Source organism: Camelus dromedarius, chromosome 4, assembly GCF_036321535.1.
Source record: "Camelus dromedarius isolate mCamDro1 chromosome 4, mCamDro1.pat, whole genome shotgun sequence".
Lineage (NCBI taxonomy): Eukaryota > Metazoa > Chordata > Mammalia > Artiodactyla > Camelidae > Camelus > Camelus dromedarius.
In genome coordinates this window covers 26,035,675-26,053,520 of record NC_087439.1, presented here as the reverse complement: position 1 = coordinate 26,053,520, position 17,846 = coordinate 26,035,675, and the positions used below count along the sequence as shown (strand labels likewise).

The 17,846-nt window shown below is 34.8% G+C and overlaps 1 long non-coding RNA gene across 1 annotated transcript in view; it reads right to left on the bottom strand.

Moving 5' to 3' along the window:
• The window catches only part of LOC105084595 (uncharacterized), a 222,544-nt gene that overhangs the window by 43,505 nt on the left and 161,193 nt on the right, over positions 1-17,846 (bottom strand). Inside the window, exon 3 of the long non-coding RNA XR_004136655.2 lies at positions 7,276-7,369. This is a non-coding gene — a long non-coding RNA (uncharacterized LOC105084595). The remainder of the gene's footprint in view (positions 1-7,275; positions 7,370-17,846) is intronic.

The following is a 17,846-nucleotide window of genomic DNA, read 5'->3' as shown; positions in this document are numbered from 1 at the left end:
AGCTTTCAACACGGGGTGTTGCAGGCACCTTATTTCCCTGTCTGTGTCGTTCTTTCTTCTTCTTTTTAAATAATCAACAAACTTAGCATCAGTGGAAAGTGCTATACTGAAAACTGCAAAGACAGGAAACTTTATTTTTGAGAACAGGTGCAGCATGAATTTCTATGACATCCCATCAGTGCTGTCATTCTTTGCAAATCTTTGTGCCTGTTTTAGCCATGGGTTTACAGTGAGTAGGGCTGACAGAATGGAATTACCAGGCCATTCTACTGGCATGGTTGGAGGTTTGGGCACCCAAAAAATCTGCACTAACGTCGTTCTAGTGCCAGGCAAGTGAACACATGGATCATACCAAGAACAAAGTGTATCTTTGACATGTTACATTATGTCATCAGTGTTGAGGATAACCTATGCAAAAATATCCAAATATTTCTATGTGAAGAGAACAATGTGTTCAGTCATCCAAATGAGGTATCAATCCCATTCAGGTAGGCATGTTTCTCAGTATCCAGGGATGTAGGATCATTCATGTAGACCAAAGACCTAGAGATGGCTGCCTTTTCTGCCCCCTTTCCCAAGATGGTTTGTCTCTGTGTAGTCATGACCATGGTTATCAGTTACCTGTATAATGCTCTTTCAAATGAAAATACCCTAAAATAAATGAAAAAGTAATCCTACTGTCGCTATTTTACCACTTAAAGTGTTAGAATTATTTAAACTGATTTAATGGATTTTTGAAATCAAGATCAGAACATTAACCCACAGGTCTTATCTTTTCACCTAAGTATTACTGATAAGTTGCTATATTAATGGTCATAACTTTCTATTGAGGTTGATCTCTATCATAAGAAAATTAGAATAAAATATCTGTTGCAGTATATATTAATTAAATAGATCCCAATCTTTTATATCCATTATATTTATTCTACTTGTACATTAGTTACTGATTTTTATTACTATAAATTATTTTAACTATTAGTTTCTCATGAATTAATGCCTGACTCCATGAAATAATAATTACAATAAATTACAATCATTATTACCACTATTTATTGAACACTTATGATGAGCTAAACATAATATTAAGTACTTTATATGCATTGTTTAAATACTATACTACACTATATCATACATAATACATTATTTATGTTATCTTTACCATTTTTATGATTTGAGTGTGTTAAAAAATGCATACCTACTGAGGGCAGAGAATTATGAAATCTATTGTAAATCTTGGCTTCAAGTTCTCTCTCAATACAATCCATTTTGGCTTGTCATGTAAAGTTCTGACTCTTTAGGACCTGAGAAGCTGGTTATAAATTTGCTATGATAACTCCATCATATCCAGTATGTGACACTGATTGAATAAAGACTAGTTAGTTTCTAAAGAAGATATTTTTTAAAACATTTCCAAAAGACTTCTCAAATGCAAATGTCATCCTAGATATGGAAACGCTATTCCTAAGTGTGTGTGTGTTTGTGTGTGTATCTCACATCCTTACCATTAATAATCTGTTTTTGTTCTTCGAAATGCAAATGCTTACCAAGTGTTTGACTAGCTCAGTGCAAGAATGCAAGGATGTGTTTTCTCTGGACTAACTTGTACTTTGTAATATAAATACAAATAATATTCTATACCGTTTATAATTAGGTAACAGGAATTACAGAGAACACCAAATTAAGGCATTAATTACAATATCATTGAATAAAATATCTACAATAATAAAGTAGAAGGCAAGAATATTTTTAACTTGAAAAATACCAAGATTATTTAGAAGCAGATTAGAACAGGTAGAAAAGATTAAACGTCTCAAGAAAGTTCATGGGAATATGAAGCTTCAGTAAAATGAAAATTTAAGACAGCTAAAGACTAAAGTCACCAAAACAGATATACTGTGATTTTACCAATAGCTTATTTCTGATTTTTTTTGAAAATTTTGGATTGTCACTTAATTTGCATGTTTCCTGAATTTGTCCTGAATTTTTCTACTATACAACAATTTTATCATTCTATCATTTACATTCTTCTATGTATGTTAGAAGCAGCTTACACCAGATGCCTCCCAGGAAGGGAGGGTGGAGGAGGGTGACTGAGTTCTTACAGAATTCTGCCAAATAAAAGGAAATGAAATGACACTGAAAGCAAAGTGAAAAAAAAAATAGTTCAGGGACGAAATATTTTAAATGGGATATTGCATTGTATTGACTAGAAACAGATTAACAGACAAACACATAAAACATTTAATGAAATACTATTGAATTGTTTCATTTCTAAATTGTTCCCTGTAATCTATTTGGAGATAGTAAGGATTGTGGTCAGAGTAGCTCCCACAAAATACCTAGTCTTCGAGAGTTAGAAGATAACTTCCATTCTCCACTAATCACTCTTTTCACCAGAGCTTGAAAAACAACTGCCTGCTTGCTGTAACTCCCATCCTACCGGCCTGCTTTAGGGAATCTCAAGGACTCCACTGAGGTGGAGAATGACAGGAGAAAGACGTACCCAAGTGTGTGTTAAGAAGGCGTGGAAAATTGACATCAGTCTCACTTACTTAAAAGGCAACCAGTGTCAAAGCAAGTCTTAGCTTACAAAACTAGACAAATTTCTCTTTCTAGAAAATACTTTACCCTAAGCATTGAGGAGAATGTGATAAGCCAGCACAGAAATAGTCAAGGAGAATAATTTCATTCTCTTTAACTCAGTCCCACACTCCAAAGACAAAATAGCTCAGCATGTTACATAAAAACATTTCCTGAGATCCATCCACCAAGAGGTCCATTCCCAAAGAAGACCTTTGTTAACAGCAAAATCTTAATTGTAATAGAACTCTACTACTGAGTTAAATTTCCTTACAAATCTACAATAAATTCCTGAAACAAAGACTAAAATTACTAAGTATAGCTGTTGTTTAAAAATGATATTAAAAAGTAGTATTTTATAGTTGAGTACATTTTGGGGAAGTAGAAGTTGATGGTAACCACTGGATTGATATGATTGTGATCTGGTTACCCTCCCTCAAGCATCACAAGCCATAGAGAATCTCTAACTTGTGACAACTGCAATACTGGCTTGATTTCCCACATCTTCCCTTGTAACTCCCTGTAGGGTCCAAAGTTGAGACTCCCCTGTGCAAGGCTTTGGGGATAAACTTCCACAGAGTCTGTTGCTTCATTCTTTCCCCTCCACCTTTTTCACTTCCCACTGTCTATCTCATGACTCAAGTTTCCCCAGACTTATGCTAGCTTTAGGTGTTCTATCTCTCTTGGCATATAAAGATCACCTATGAAATTGTATTGCTGGAACTGAATCATTTCTTGTACATACACAGTGCTGCAGGTTTTGATTATCACTTAGAGATACAGGGTCATGGTCTTTTCCACATCATCCATATAAAAAATATCTAGAACCACTAAACAAGATCAACATTTTTTTCTGCCATTTTTCTTTTATTTATTTCCATAAGCATTATTTCTTAACATCTGTTTTCTTAAAACCTGCTTTTAGAATCTTTAAGTCCAGAATGAGTCAGCTTTCCAACTTTTGGGGGCAACTCTTTGCTTTCTTTAGAGGTAGGGGACCTGCAGCAACATGTCTATAAACTGAAATAAATTTCAGGTGACATTTTTTAGCATCAACTAGAAGATCAATGATCTAGGGCAGCATATTACGTCAACTCAAATTATAACTAGTGTCTGAAGTTAAATGTACACTAACTACAGTATTTAGCCATTTGGACCCATTTCTTCAAGATTCGAATCCCTGTCCAGTTTACTAAATGGGTAACTCCCTTCCTTCTCCATCCCCTATTTTTATCCTGTGTGGGTAGAATGTTTCAGTTAATTGTTTGCAGGTAATTTGATCATTCATGGTGGCCTACTGGAATGGCAGCAAGAATAGACTATTACCAACCCCCAAATAAGTGGCAAATGCTTGATAAAATCAGTATAATATGAATATCTCCTCTATTTTACTTACATTAGTGGTGATTCTGTCTAAAACATTTGTATTTATTCTGAAGTAGATGGCTAACTTTCAAATGAGGAGAATGAAATACAATTCACTAAAATACTAAAGATACAGTGTAATGAGATGACTTAAATGGACTTAAAGGATTTAAATATTTCTTAGAGATACCATTTTGAATATAAAATCTCATTCTATTGTACGTGGGCAGAAAGGAGGTTAAAATGCTTCTTCAATTGTTGGAATGCCATAGCTATCATTTTCTGCTTTTAACATTTTAGCAAATAATTTAATTAACATAATTTGTGTTTTCTGTCCTCAGACTTTTTATTAAAAAAAATTGTTCAAGTTCTTACATAAAACATGTTTCTTTATGCTTTGATCAGTCTTTTTAACTATAGGTACATGTGAATTTTCTGCTCATTTTGGACCATATATGGCAGTATTCAATGAAAATTGGTCAATTGAATTAAATTTATAGAAAGAAGCTAAGATTTTTACTTAAAATCTTACTTCATGTTACATTGAATTAATTTTTAAAAATCAATTAGGTTAAAATTAAACTGAAATTTTAAGACTTTATATAAGTAATGAAGGAAATATTATTTTGGAAGAGAAAAAAATATTCTTTTTCTCAAAGTACCTTATAAAGTTTTATTTAAAATCAATCTTACATTATTTGCCATTACTTATCATTTTTTAACATGAGTATCTATAATACTATTCAAAAATATATATGGATAATTTGTTTTTAATGTTATTCCTTATAAAGAGATACTTCTATTATTTAAATTGTTTAGACAATCTTATTTCCAACATAAGAGACATTAAAGTAACTATTACAAGCTTTTTCACTTCAAAGGAAGAGACAAAAATCATATGATCATCTCAGTAGCTGCATAAAAAGCATTTAATAACATTTAATATACATTCATGATAAAAAAAAAACAAACCTCTTACTAAAGTGGGTATAGAGGGAACATATCTCAAGATAATAAAACCTATTTATTACAAACCCACAGCCAACATAATACTCAACAGGAAAAAGTTGAAGATCTCCCCACTAAAATCTAGAACAAGGCAAGGATGCCACTCTCACCACTTCTGTTTGACATAGTATTAGAACCACAGCAATCAGACAAGAAAAATAAATAAAAGAAATCCAAATTGGAATGGAAGAGGTAAAATTGTTACTCCGTGTAGATGGTATGATACTATAGATAGAAAATTCTAAAGATTCCACACAAAAACTACTAGAACTGATAAATGAATTCAGCAAGGTAGCAGGATACAAGATTAACATACAGAAATCTGTTGCATGTCTTTATACTAACAATGAAAAACCAGAAAAGGGAAGTAAAAAGTCCCCTTTAAAATTGTATCAAAAAATGCTTTGGAATAAACCTGACCAAGGAGATGAAAGACTTATACACTGAAAACTATAAGACATTGACAAAGGAAACTGAAGGTAATTTAAAGAAATAGAAATATATCCTATGCTGTTGAATTGGAAGAATTAATATTATTAAAATGGCCATGCTATTCAAAGCAAGCTAAAGATTTAATGTGATCCCTATCAAATACCCATGACATTTTTCACAGAGCTAGACAAAGTAATCCTAAAATATTTATGGAATCACAAAAGACACAGAATTCCCAAAGCAATACTGAGAGAAGAGAACAATGCTGGAGGTATAACACTCCCAGCCTTCACACTATACTACAAAGTTATAGTAATCAAAACAGCATGGTTTATTGGCATAAATACAGACACACAGATTTATGGAACAGAATAGAAAGTCCAGAAATAAACCCATACACCTATGGTCAATTAATTTTGGACAAAGGAGGCAAGAATATACAATGGAGAAAGTCTCTCCAGCAAGTGATATTGCAAAAGCTGGACAGCTGCATGAAAATCAGTGAAGTTACAATACTCCCTCACACCATACACAAAAATAAACTCAAAATGGCTTAAAGACTTAAACATGAGACAGGAACCACAAATCTCCCAGGAGAGAACACAGGCAAAACATTCTTTAACATAACTCATAGCAATGTTTTCCTAGGTCAGTCTCCCAAGGCAATAGAAATAAAAGCAAAAATAAACAAATGGGACCTAATCAAACTTATAAGCTTTTTCACTGCAAAGGAAACCATCAGCAAAATGAAAAGACAACCTACAGACTGGGAGAAAATATTTGCAAAAGATGCAACTGACAAGGGCCTAATTTCCAGAATATACAAACAGCTCATACAACTCAATAACAGAAAAACAAACAACCAATCGAAAAATAGTCAGAAGACCTAAATAGACATTTCCTCAAACAAGACATTCAGATGGTCAACAGGCACACGAAAAGATGCTCAACATTGCTAATTATTAAACAAATGCAAATCAAAACTACAATGAGGTAGCAACTCACACCAGTCAGAAAGGCCATCATTAAAATAGTCCACAAACAATAAACTCTGGAGAAGTTGTGGACAAAAAGAACGTTCCTACACTGATGGTACGCTGACTATAATTTGATGTAGCCACTATGGAAAACAGTATGATTCCTTAAAAAACTAAAAATCGACTTACCATATGATCCAGCAGTGCTACTTCTGGGCATAAATCTGGAGAAAACTTTAATTCAAAAAGATAAATGCACCCTGATGTTCATAGCAGCAGTATTTACAATTGCCAGCACATTTCCATGGATGGATGAATGAATAAAGAAGATGTAGTATATATATATGTATGTGTATGTATATATACATACACACACACACACATATATACAATGGGATACTACTCAGCCATAAAAAAGATTGAAATAATGCCATTTGCAGAAACATGGATGGACCTAGATATTATCATACTAAGTGAAGTAAGACAGAGAAAGACAAATATCATATATTATCATTTATATGTGGAATCTAAAAAAAATGATGCAAATGAACTTATTTATAAAACAGGAACACTCACCGACATAGAAAACAAATTTATGGTTACCAAAGGGGAAAGGGGGGAGGGATAAATTAGGAGTTTGGGATTAGCAGATACAAACTACTATATATAAAACAGATAAACAAAAGTGTCCTACTGTATAGCACAGGGAACTCTATTCAATGTCTTGTAATAATCTATAATGAAAAAGAATATGAAAAATAATATATCTATGTATAACTGAATCCCTATGCTGTACACCAGAAACTAACAATATTGTAAATCAACTATATTTCAATTTTTAAAAAATTGAAAAAAATACTTTGCTTAGTAAGAGGCACTATAATATCACATTCAAAAGTCAACAGTTACTTACTGAGTATGAGTGCTTTTGAGGCAATATTCCAGGCACTTGAGGTGTACCACTGAACAAGGAAGACAGACATCTCTGCTCGCGTGGGGCTTCTAGTCTAGTAAGGAGAGAGAGAATAAAAAAAAAAAAAACATGATAAGTAAGAAATTACATGGCCTGTTAGAAGTTTGTAAGCACTAAAAAAGAAGAAACAGAGCAAGTTAGGTGGGGGGAGGGGAACGAGACTCTAAGGTGTAAGGTGTATATTTCAGTAATAAGTAAAGTGCTCAGTGGGGGATCGCCTCATGAGGCAGGTGACATCTGAAAGAGATAAAGAAAATTAGCCAAATGGTGATTTAGGGGAAGGGTATTCTTGGAAGAAGAAACAGCTAGTGCAAAGGTCCTAAGGCACAAACAGGAATGCCAGTGCAGCAAAAACATCGTGCCTGGAGGGGTAGTATATGTGGTCATGGAAATAACTGGGGCCAGATTTTTTAGGTCAGCCAACATTTCTGTAAAGAGTCCAGCAGAAAGCATTTTAGGCTTTGCAACTTACGATCCTTGTCACCAACAACTCATCCCTGTCTGTGTAACACCAAAGCAGCCTTAGGCAATATATAAGTAAATGTAAGTGGCTTGTTCCAACTAACTTTATTTATGAACATTAAAAGTTAAATTTCATATAGTTTTCACATATACTGTAAAGTATGTATTTTAACTATTTAAAAATGTAATACCATCCTTAGCTCATGGGTTATTAAAATATAGCGGTGGGCAGATTTGGTGTGCTGACCATAGTTGCCAACCCTTTATGTGCAAGGATATTGGTTCTTAGGCTCAGTGAAATGGGGTTTCAGTGTAGGGTTTTCAACAGAACAACAGCATGATAGGTTTTACACTTTCCAAAGATCACTTGGGTGACTATGTTCAGAAGTGAAGGTGCAAGACACAGAACGAGGGAGACCTATTAAGAGGTCAACAGAGAATTCCAGGCAAGAGATGATGGAGGCTGAGTCCGAGGTGGTATTGGTGGAGGGAGAGACAAGTGGTCAGATTCTGGATCTGTTTTAAAGAGGGAGCCAGTAGCCTTCCTGACTATGTAGACTGAGTGTGAAGTTACAAAGAGGCCTGAAAGTTGACTTCTAAGCAACTTGCAGAAAAATATAAAGATGCTAGAATCAGATTAACATTGATTCAAACCCCATCTCACCATCAGTGTGACATCAAATGAATAACTCTTTCATGGCTTAGTTTCCTACGAGTGAAATGGGGATGCTAATATTTACTTTACACAGCAAGTCAACACTGTAGGGCAAATATCGGGCTTTCAATGGCAGCACTGCACTAGGTGACAAGTGTTTCATACACTTGTCACAATTAATTCTTCTACTATCCACCAAGGCAGAGTGTGTCATGTCCTCGGTGGGGAGAACCTAAGCACATACTGCAGACCTCCCAGGATCGTGTGGGCTGTTCGTTGCTGGGCTGAGTTTAAAATTCCCTCCACCTGACTCCAGAATCCATGCTGTTAACCATTATGCTATGCTGCCTCCCTGGAAAAATTATGATTATTTTTTCATAAAACCAGAAACCAACCCACAAATAACTTATTTAACTGTCAGAGCCTATCTTAAAGCTGGATACAACATATGAGGGGTTAGAAAAAGGAGTAAAAAAAAAAAAAACTCACAATAAGTACAGGTTGATATTGAGAAAGGAGCTAAATAAGAAGTAAAAGGGTTGTAACAAGTGTGGACAGGAAAGAAATTTAGGAGAGGGACGTTTTAAGGTAAATAAAACTTCATCTCACATTGGATCTTGATTATCCATGAAAACAATTTCTCTTTTGTCAGAAAATAGGAAGATACAAATTGATCCATTCATTGGATAAATATTCTGGGGTGCCAAGAACCATTGCTGAAACTTAGAAATACAAGCAAATAAGCTAGATATGGCATCTGCCCTCTTGTAGAAAGCCTCCTTTGTGATTAATGCAGACTATTTTCAGTGGGCTTAAGAGACCCTCCATACTCTTGCAAAAAAAGAAAAAAGAAAAATCAGAATCACAGAAATATAATTCAATCCCCAAAGAGGAAGAGTGCATTTACTGAAGCTGCAAAAGGAATTTTGTGTTTGCTAATTTCTTAAAGGGAGGACTCTGGACAGGGAAGAAGGGAACACTAAATACTAAATTGACTGGATTCTTTCTAGTCACTCCTCAACAAAAATGGCCACCTGTACAGGGCGCTGCTGTCTCTTAGCCTGTGAGAGCCACAAACCTCAGCAGGTACTGAGGGAATAAGGAGGCAGAGGAGGAAAGAAAAGAGACAAACCAGCACAGTTACAATAAAGAAAGGATTCTCTCAAGGCATGTGCTGATCAAGCTGAATTTGTTTAATAACGGAAAATATGAATACCAATCTAAGAGAACACATGGCAAAAAATACTTGAGAATGATATGAAGTATGAAGATGTTTACTTGTGAATATTAGACATTTTGATTTATTTATAATCAAAATATACGGATCTCTACGTGACTGTTGACAAGAAAGAAGAAACTATCTTGAGGAGAGGGTATCATATGCAAGTAGCTCTACTGTAGAGACAGTCACAGTTTCCACTAAGTTCTTTATTTTTTTTTTTCCTTAAAATCTCCGATCACGAGCCGGGCGTGTCCTCTGCTTTCGGCAGTGCTGTCACCCCTGTGCACCTAGCATTGCCTGCTGGCTAGTGACAGGATCTCCCTGACGAGCGGGCTGGGGCCAGTCCCAGGCAGCTCCCCTTTCAGCCTGACAGCTGCGTATCCCAGGTGGTCTGACATTCGAGATGGAGGCTGGGGATAAGATTGAAGGTGTTTTAGGGGAGAAGTAGGCTGTGAATAACACCAAGGCTTCATCCAGATGGAATCACTCATGAGACAACCTGAGATAGTCTATTACGGCCCATATGTCTTCCAGGTCTCCAAAGGCCAGCCTCCATTGATTTATTTGAAACCCACTATTTATGCTTTCAGCTCATCTCACAACAGACTACAGTAAAAGGATCTATCTGAGATGCTGCTGTTTCTGGCCATTGTTGGAATTTTATAAGTTTTTTAAGTAAAACAGCCTCCATAAATATCCTAGTAAACAGCAGACAATAAAGTAAATATTTGGGGGTGAGATTCAGTTTATTTCCTCTTAATGCACACCACCGTTTTACAAGTTTCCTTCTGAGTGCAGTCCCATGGCAAAACCTTTCACAGAACATACCTATTTTAGGTAAATAAATAAATATGTGACTCCAAAGAAATCAAAATTACTAGATACAACTCGGCTAATGGGATTGCTTAAACACTATTTTTCCCTTGCAGATAAACCTTGGAAGAATTATTTCATTATTTTACCAGCACAAACAGTTGTTATTAGTGTATCTTATTTATAGATGGTTCTTTGAGAGACTGTAGTAATATAGCAAAATATCAGTTATTTCATCACACTGGTGAATTTAATGAACCTGAAGGTGTGTGTTATTTTAGCACTTGCTGTAGCTCCTGTGAAAACCCAGTGGTGCTAAAATCTGTAAACCTGTCATTGCTTAAGTAATAACCCTGTTAAAAGCATCTTCATTTAACTTACTTTAGCTTCTGCAGGATGTAGGTTTTATTTTATCAGTGCAGAGAGTAGGTGTTTCAAACCCAAACCACTTATTGTAAATATAATTAATTGTAGTTCATTAATTTATTCTCAGTGTTATTGCTTTTATTTTAACACTTAGGTTAAATTAAATATCGTCTGGAACCTAGTACCCGTTTTCAATTTTTCACAAACTCTTAATTTATATTGAATTTCTGTGGTTATAGAAGTAAATTTTAGTCCACACCAATGAAAATGTTCATTTTAATTTTTAATAGTCCTTTATGTGAGGCACAATAGACTCTTACCCTCCCCTGTATACAATGTGGATAGGAAAAATAAAAAAACAAAAAAACAAGTGCATTTTTGTTAATCTACTTGGAATGGATTTGAGTTTATTCTTCCCTTTTAAAAATATGGAGAAAATTGGATATTGATGGTAGGTGTTCAGAATTATCAATTGATTTCTACAAGAGCACATCTACAATTATTGAAATGCTGGCAATAAAAATGGGAACTCCCTCCTATTTAGAACTATTCATGAAAAAACAGAGGAAGAAAAGGAGAGACAGAGAGACAGAGAGGATGAAGAGGACAAAAACTGTAATTTGTATAATTACAGCCTCAAAGCAAAAACAAACTTTCTGTCATTACCTAGACAGGCCAACAGCAAGGTGCATAATAAAAGCTATATGCTATCAGCTGCTTTGAAATCCTTGGTTGATTGCAATAACGCAGTCAGTAAATGCTGACACATGCTCTGTTACATGATCACATCTAGAGGAACATTATAAAAGGTGTTGGTGGCTAACCACTGCTTCATTGCTGAGTGATATTACTTAAACAGTCCTGATAGCTAGATTAAAATTTATATCAAATTCTCTTTCCCCAAAAGGTATCAAGAAAAATGCAGGATAGAATTAGTATAATAGGCCCATTGGGCAAAAATTGAATCCGTCAAGGTGGTTTTGTTTCTGAATCCATTATTTTTAATACCACTTTTTTTTTATAAGGTCATGAAATTGTTTGACTTATGTTAAAGCCTTGAAAATTGGTAATCAATATTGTTCATTTCCACAAAAAAATCCTCCAATTTAGCTTGAATTTTAGTGCTTTAAAATATAATAATGATCAGACTGGTTATTATAGTAATCAAGATATCTTGGTAAAATCCCCCCAAATTATAACCCAGATATTGATCTTTTTCTCACTCCTCTAATTATAAATGTTGACTTTAAATTTGGGGCTAGAGAGAGTAAGGAGAAGAAATACACCAAGGACTAAGGTAATTTCTTAGGTATCTTCAATACTCAAACTTAAAAAAAAATTTTTTTTATTGAAGTACAGTTAAATATTCAAATGTTAAATATTGTTTTCCATTTAATGATATTTGTCTTTTATATGAATATTTTTAGAATTAATATTCAGATTGAAGTGTGGGTCATTCAAATAATAGGATATTTAAATGTGCAGTGAAAAAGTTTTAAAATTGCATATATACTGTTGCTGTTATCAATCTCTTTTAGTAATATATCTATTACTAAACTTTAGTAATTCAGATAATGTTATTTGTCTTAAATAAATGATATTTTTAATCAGGATATTAAGCAACCACATTAATTTTGCTTGGTCTGGCAGTACAGTTTCTAAATAATGGTCGAACAAAAGATTACACAATTGTATCTTACAATAAGATACAATTTAAATGTACATTAAAGTTAGAAAAATTTAATGAAATTCACACTTAAAACAAGGATTTTTTAAATTAAATCTATTGGTTGTTGGTATCTTTGAACTCTTAAGAATAAACACCTGCAGTGTTTTATTATGTAAAAAGGTGGTTTAATTGCATCATATTTATCACAGACAAATCAAGCCCTATTCAAAAGATAATAATGACACAGTAATTGGATCAGTAATTGGTTCAGGATGATTCAATATTGTACTAATAATCATAAATACTGCTGTCTTCTGCTTTGATTCAGGGCTGACATACTAATATAGATTGGATTTAGAGCAATAAATATTAGTGAACTGGATCTAGTATTAATGTCTAGATCCTTAGTTTGGCTATGCCAGCCAGAAACAGGTATAAAACATATGCACCCCTTGAAAACATACATATTTTAAATTATAATATGAATTCAGTCAATGTACTTTATTGACTTTTCTTAACCATTCATCTCTGAAATCAACATCTTCAATATATGGAGGTGGGGGGAGTAGAAATAAAGACATTTTCTTATTTTTCTTATAAAAAAATGATCATTTTGGTGGAGTAATACAGGTTTTACATTTGATCAAGCTAGTCACCATGGATGATGTGACATGATGACCTGGTGGGCAAAATTATTCACGTGCCAGTCATGTAATGATGGATAAGAAAATCATTCCCATTACCATACTGTGTTCAGCAGACACTTGGCGGTTAAACAGGGCTATTTCTTAGCCAGTGTGGTGGCAGCCTTTCACTGAGAGCCAAAGGAGAGGCAGGCTCATTATGTAGGAAACAATGATCCTCATTCACTCAACATGGAAACTTGCCTTACAAGAGCACATTGGACGGCTCTGGGCTGGAACAAAAATGGCATATCCCCTTTTATCAATGGAACAGAAACCCAGGATCAACATGCCTGGCTTGGAATGCTGCCTACTGGTGATAGAAATGAATATATTCAGGCATTTGTTTATTTATAATCATTTCTATGGATTGTGGGTTGTGGGGAGGTGCTTACTGTCTACCCTGCTGAAATAGGCCTCTTTTGTGGGAGAAGGGGAGAGGGGCAGCTCACAGGTGCTAATAAAGAATGTAACTATGCAATTTTAACTCTGAAGTTATAAGACTGTGGGGGACAACTGATTAGCTGTGTTATGTTTACCTGGCAATGGGAGGCTACTTTTTTCTATTATTTTAACTAAACATAGGATAATGGAATGCACAAAATCTTTGTATAGGGCCAAAAGAACGTCATAGGTTATGAAACCAATGCTTCCTGGTAAAGAACCCAAACATAGTAACACATTTCCTAAGAATAATAGAGAGGTTGATGAGACCAATGAACCTATAGAAGGTTTTGATTATCCTGTTGCCCGTCTTCTTGTTTTTGGCTTTTTGTTATTTACAAATTGGGATTTTGAAATGGAATTCACTCTCTGAAGGTCATTATGAAGAAAATGAATATAAAGCTTATCACATCTATTATTTACACAAATGCTCCAGGATGAATATTGAGATTCTTTCACATAATTTATCTCTGTTCTAATTATTTAAAGAATCTTTGGAGGTAGGCATAGAGTGGAGTGATTAATTTCTCATTGCCAAAGTCAGTCATGAGAAACACAAGTGGATGAGTCGTGTGTTGGAAAGAAAAAAAAAACCTAGAAAACACTGTATTCAGTGTCCTTAAAGAGATTCTGATTAACCCAGTAAATCCATTCAAGGGAACAGGCTTCAGCCTATCCTGGCGGTCTCAGTCCTCCCTCTTCATGCAAGGTATGGATGACACAATTTTCTCAGCACACACGCAGTTGAATGTTCCTAATGGCATCCGTGTTGGTGCTATTTTCCACGTAGGCACGGAGGGATGTCTTCATCATTCGCAGGAGTCTGGGGTTAGTGCCAAAGGCAATGATCCAACTCCACAGGCGAGGGAAAGAGACAATTTCGGTTCCCAAATCGGCAGTGCATCCAGTAACACCTGAGCAGTGAAAATCCTGGAGCGTCTTCATTCAAGAGCCAGGAAATTCCATGTGTTTGTGGAATCAAGTTCTCTCCTAAGCGGAGTGACTGTTTATTGTTTTGTATCCATGAAAGGAAATCTGCAGTCAAATAGCAGCCAGACAGTCGCACATTCCCCACGCACCTACGCCCCGGTGGCTCTAGTTCTGAACCAACTGCTCAGGAGTTAGAGGGTAACTAATTCACCTGGTCCTATTTCTCCCTGAAACTCCACGTGTAGTTGTGGTTCACTGGTTTAGTGACGTGAATGAAGGGAATTCACTGCACTTCAAGTCTCTCATTACACCTTAATTAGGACCCCAGCTAGAAATATCAATGTTTTAACAACTGTAGCAGACAAGGTTTCTTTTCTTTCTTTAATCACATATTGTAAAGGAGACTGAAGTACTTTATCAACGTTTTCTTCTTTTCTTTTTTTCCAATTGAGAATCCACAGCTAAATAACAAAAATGAAGGCTGTGATCTTTCCATTTTAATCCTCAGCTCAGCCAGCAACAGAGTAATGAATGATAAGAGTAATCATAGAAATACATTATTAAGCAGTAACAAATGCATCATTATTAAGTTTTTGTTGTACTAAATTTTGTTTTCTGCATTCGTGTGTTTTTTTTAAACAAATTTTTCCACTGGGGCAAATTATACTTTTTAAAAATAAATTTCCAAGTAATTAAAAAAATTACCATCATTTTGACCTTAGAAAACTGTTTTGGGACCAACTACCAGTGTCCTTAACTTGGAGCACCTGAGTAACTTCCCATGAGGTGGAGGTTAGTTTAGAAAACTCCTCTGAATCCTTGTAACATCTGTATCATAAATAATAAAATGCTAGTTTCTAGGTGTCAGTATAACAACAGTCTTTATATCAAATAGGGAGAACATTTTGCTTTACCTAGTATTTATAATTATTTAAATATTTATCTTCCCCCCAAACAAGGTTACAATAAATTTCCAATTAACAACAAAATAAAAGAAGCCATAACTTTAAAAATCAACCTTTAAATCCAAGAAGAAGACAAACAATACTAAAATTTAATCTGTCCTTTGGGGCAGGAGACAGTTTACAGGTTCTAGGCAGCCAGCTAAATGACAGTCAGAAAAGATCATGTGACTGGGGTCTAAAAACTAATTAATCTCCATAAAGCTGTAAGTGAGGTAGGTAAGATGACTTGAAATCTGATTACATTATTGCATTTAAGGGGAGAAAATGCAGCATGTATTTTTCATGTTGATTTTAACCACCTGAGCCCTTAATGACGCTTTGTACCTAGGAAGAAAACTCATATTTCATCCATATTTAAAAAAGAACTACAAAGATATGACTGTCATTAGTATATGATTTACGCATTTAGTGTAAATAATATGCAAATAAATCATGTAGGATGCCTTTGTAAAGTTTTCAAAGAATAAGTAATTCTTTGAAAGGTAGATTCACTGTAAAAAGGAAGCCATAAATCCTAAGATTAAAAGAAATTGACAAAGATATTTAAAGGAAATAATAATTTTACTATTCCCACCCCTACGTCCATAAAAAGCAAATGATGAGGTAGTATATTTTAGCTATTGGACATTTATGTGCAACATTTTTATTAGTTCTAAAGTTAAAGTCCTTTTCGAAATAATTCTGAAAATTGATTAAAATACGGTATTCTCTACCACTTCCATTATTCTAGTCACACACAACATATGTAAACGCTTTGAATGTTAGAAAGAGTCATTCCAAATCCCATGGAACCTTCTTGTATATTTCACAGCTAATTCTTTTATTTGATTGTTTTAACATTTAAGTAAAAGAGACTTCCAAGCAATGGTTCTTTGAATGTATCCTCCTTTTATCTGCAGCAGAGGAACAAGGATTATAGAATAATAATTTGGAACATTATGTCTGGAATGCTGTGAAAATAATCCTTATTAAATTGGAATGAACCCTGAAGAAGAGTGTGTGTGTGTGCGTTGGAGGGAGAGGGAAGTTATGGGTATGTAAGAGAGAATGAGAGAGAGTGAGAGACAGAGATTTGGAGTTTTATTAATAAACACTATCAATCATAGATGATGTAAATTATATATTTGCAAAAATTTTGTTTAAAAAAATTGGAAGCGCTATATTGGAGTTAAAATACAAGCCAGGGAATTTATTGCTACCAGGTAATCCATTGAACACTGAACACAGAGAGAAGGTGACAGGCAGAATATATTCTCTAGTTTGTTTTATTAAAATTATAATTTTATTTTTTTCATAGTAACATAAATGAATGTCTAAGAAGACTGAATCATGAAAATAGAGTACTTCTCACTGAAAACCAGAAAGCATTTATTGATGAAGGGCTTTTTCTACTCTATTTTACGTGAACAAAGTTCTTGTGAGTTAAAGTATATTCACTATTTTAGGGCAAAAGTTGTCATTTTTCATCTTGGCAAAAAGACAAAATGCTAGTCAAGTTTTTCCCAGTATGCAAACTTTAGAGGCGTCATAAAGGGTGGGTGTGATTTAAGAATCAGAAGATAAATATCTTTTGCTCCTTCAGTTTTCTTTTCTCTAATCTCCTTAAGGTGAGTGTGCATGTACTACAGAGGCAGATGCACACCCAAAGATGCCCTTGTGTGCAGGCTGAGAGGAGGGCAGTAGAAGACTCCAGAGGGGTCTGAACCAGGCAGAGTGATGGAAAAGCCACAGGAAGGATAAGAAGGCATCAGGAAGGAGAGCCGCTCCATCCTTTCTGACCTTTGCCTTCACACCCATCCTATAGTCCCTTTATCCCTTCCTGTTGTCCCCTATCTGTCCACTTTGCCTGTAGATGCAGGGTATGGAAAACATTTCCCCTGACCTGAATAAGCAGCTATGAGCAGCTACTTCCTGAGTCCAGTGAGTATTTTTGGACTTCCAAAAGCATTGTACTTCCTATGAAGGATGGTATCAGCTAAAATATTATCACGAGTGCTTAGGATTGAGTTATCACTGCTTAAATATCCCAGGTTTATATTTCCAATCACTGAAGATTTGAAACCTTAAGGGAATTCTTGCTAACGCGTAACTAGTCAGTATCCATGGTTAAAACTGAAAGGAGGTAAAAATGGAAACTCTGACACTGTAGAGAATTCTAAAAGTTTTTGTCGGGAATTTCTAAAATTATCTATATGCAAAATAATTCACAACACTGTCATTTTGGAGACTGTTCAGTAGGAGACAAGGGTGCACCTGAGGTATACCATCTTTCTGTTGAACTCTAGATTCTAACCAGAATTCC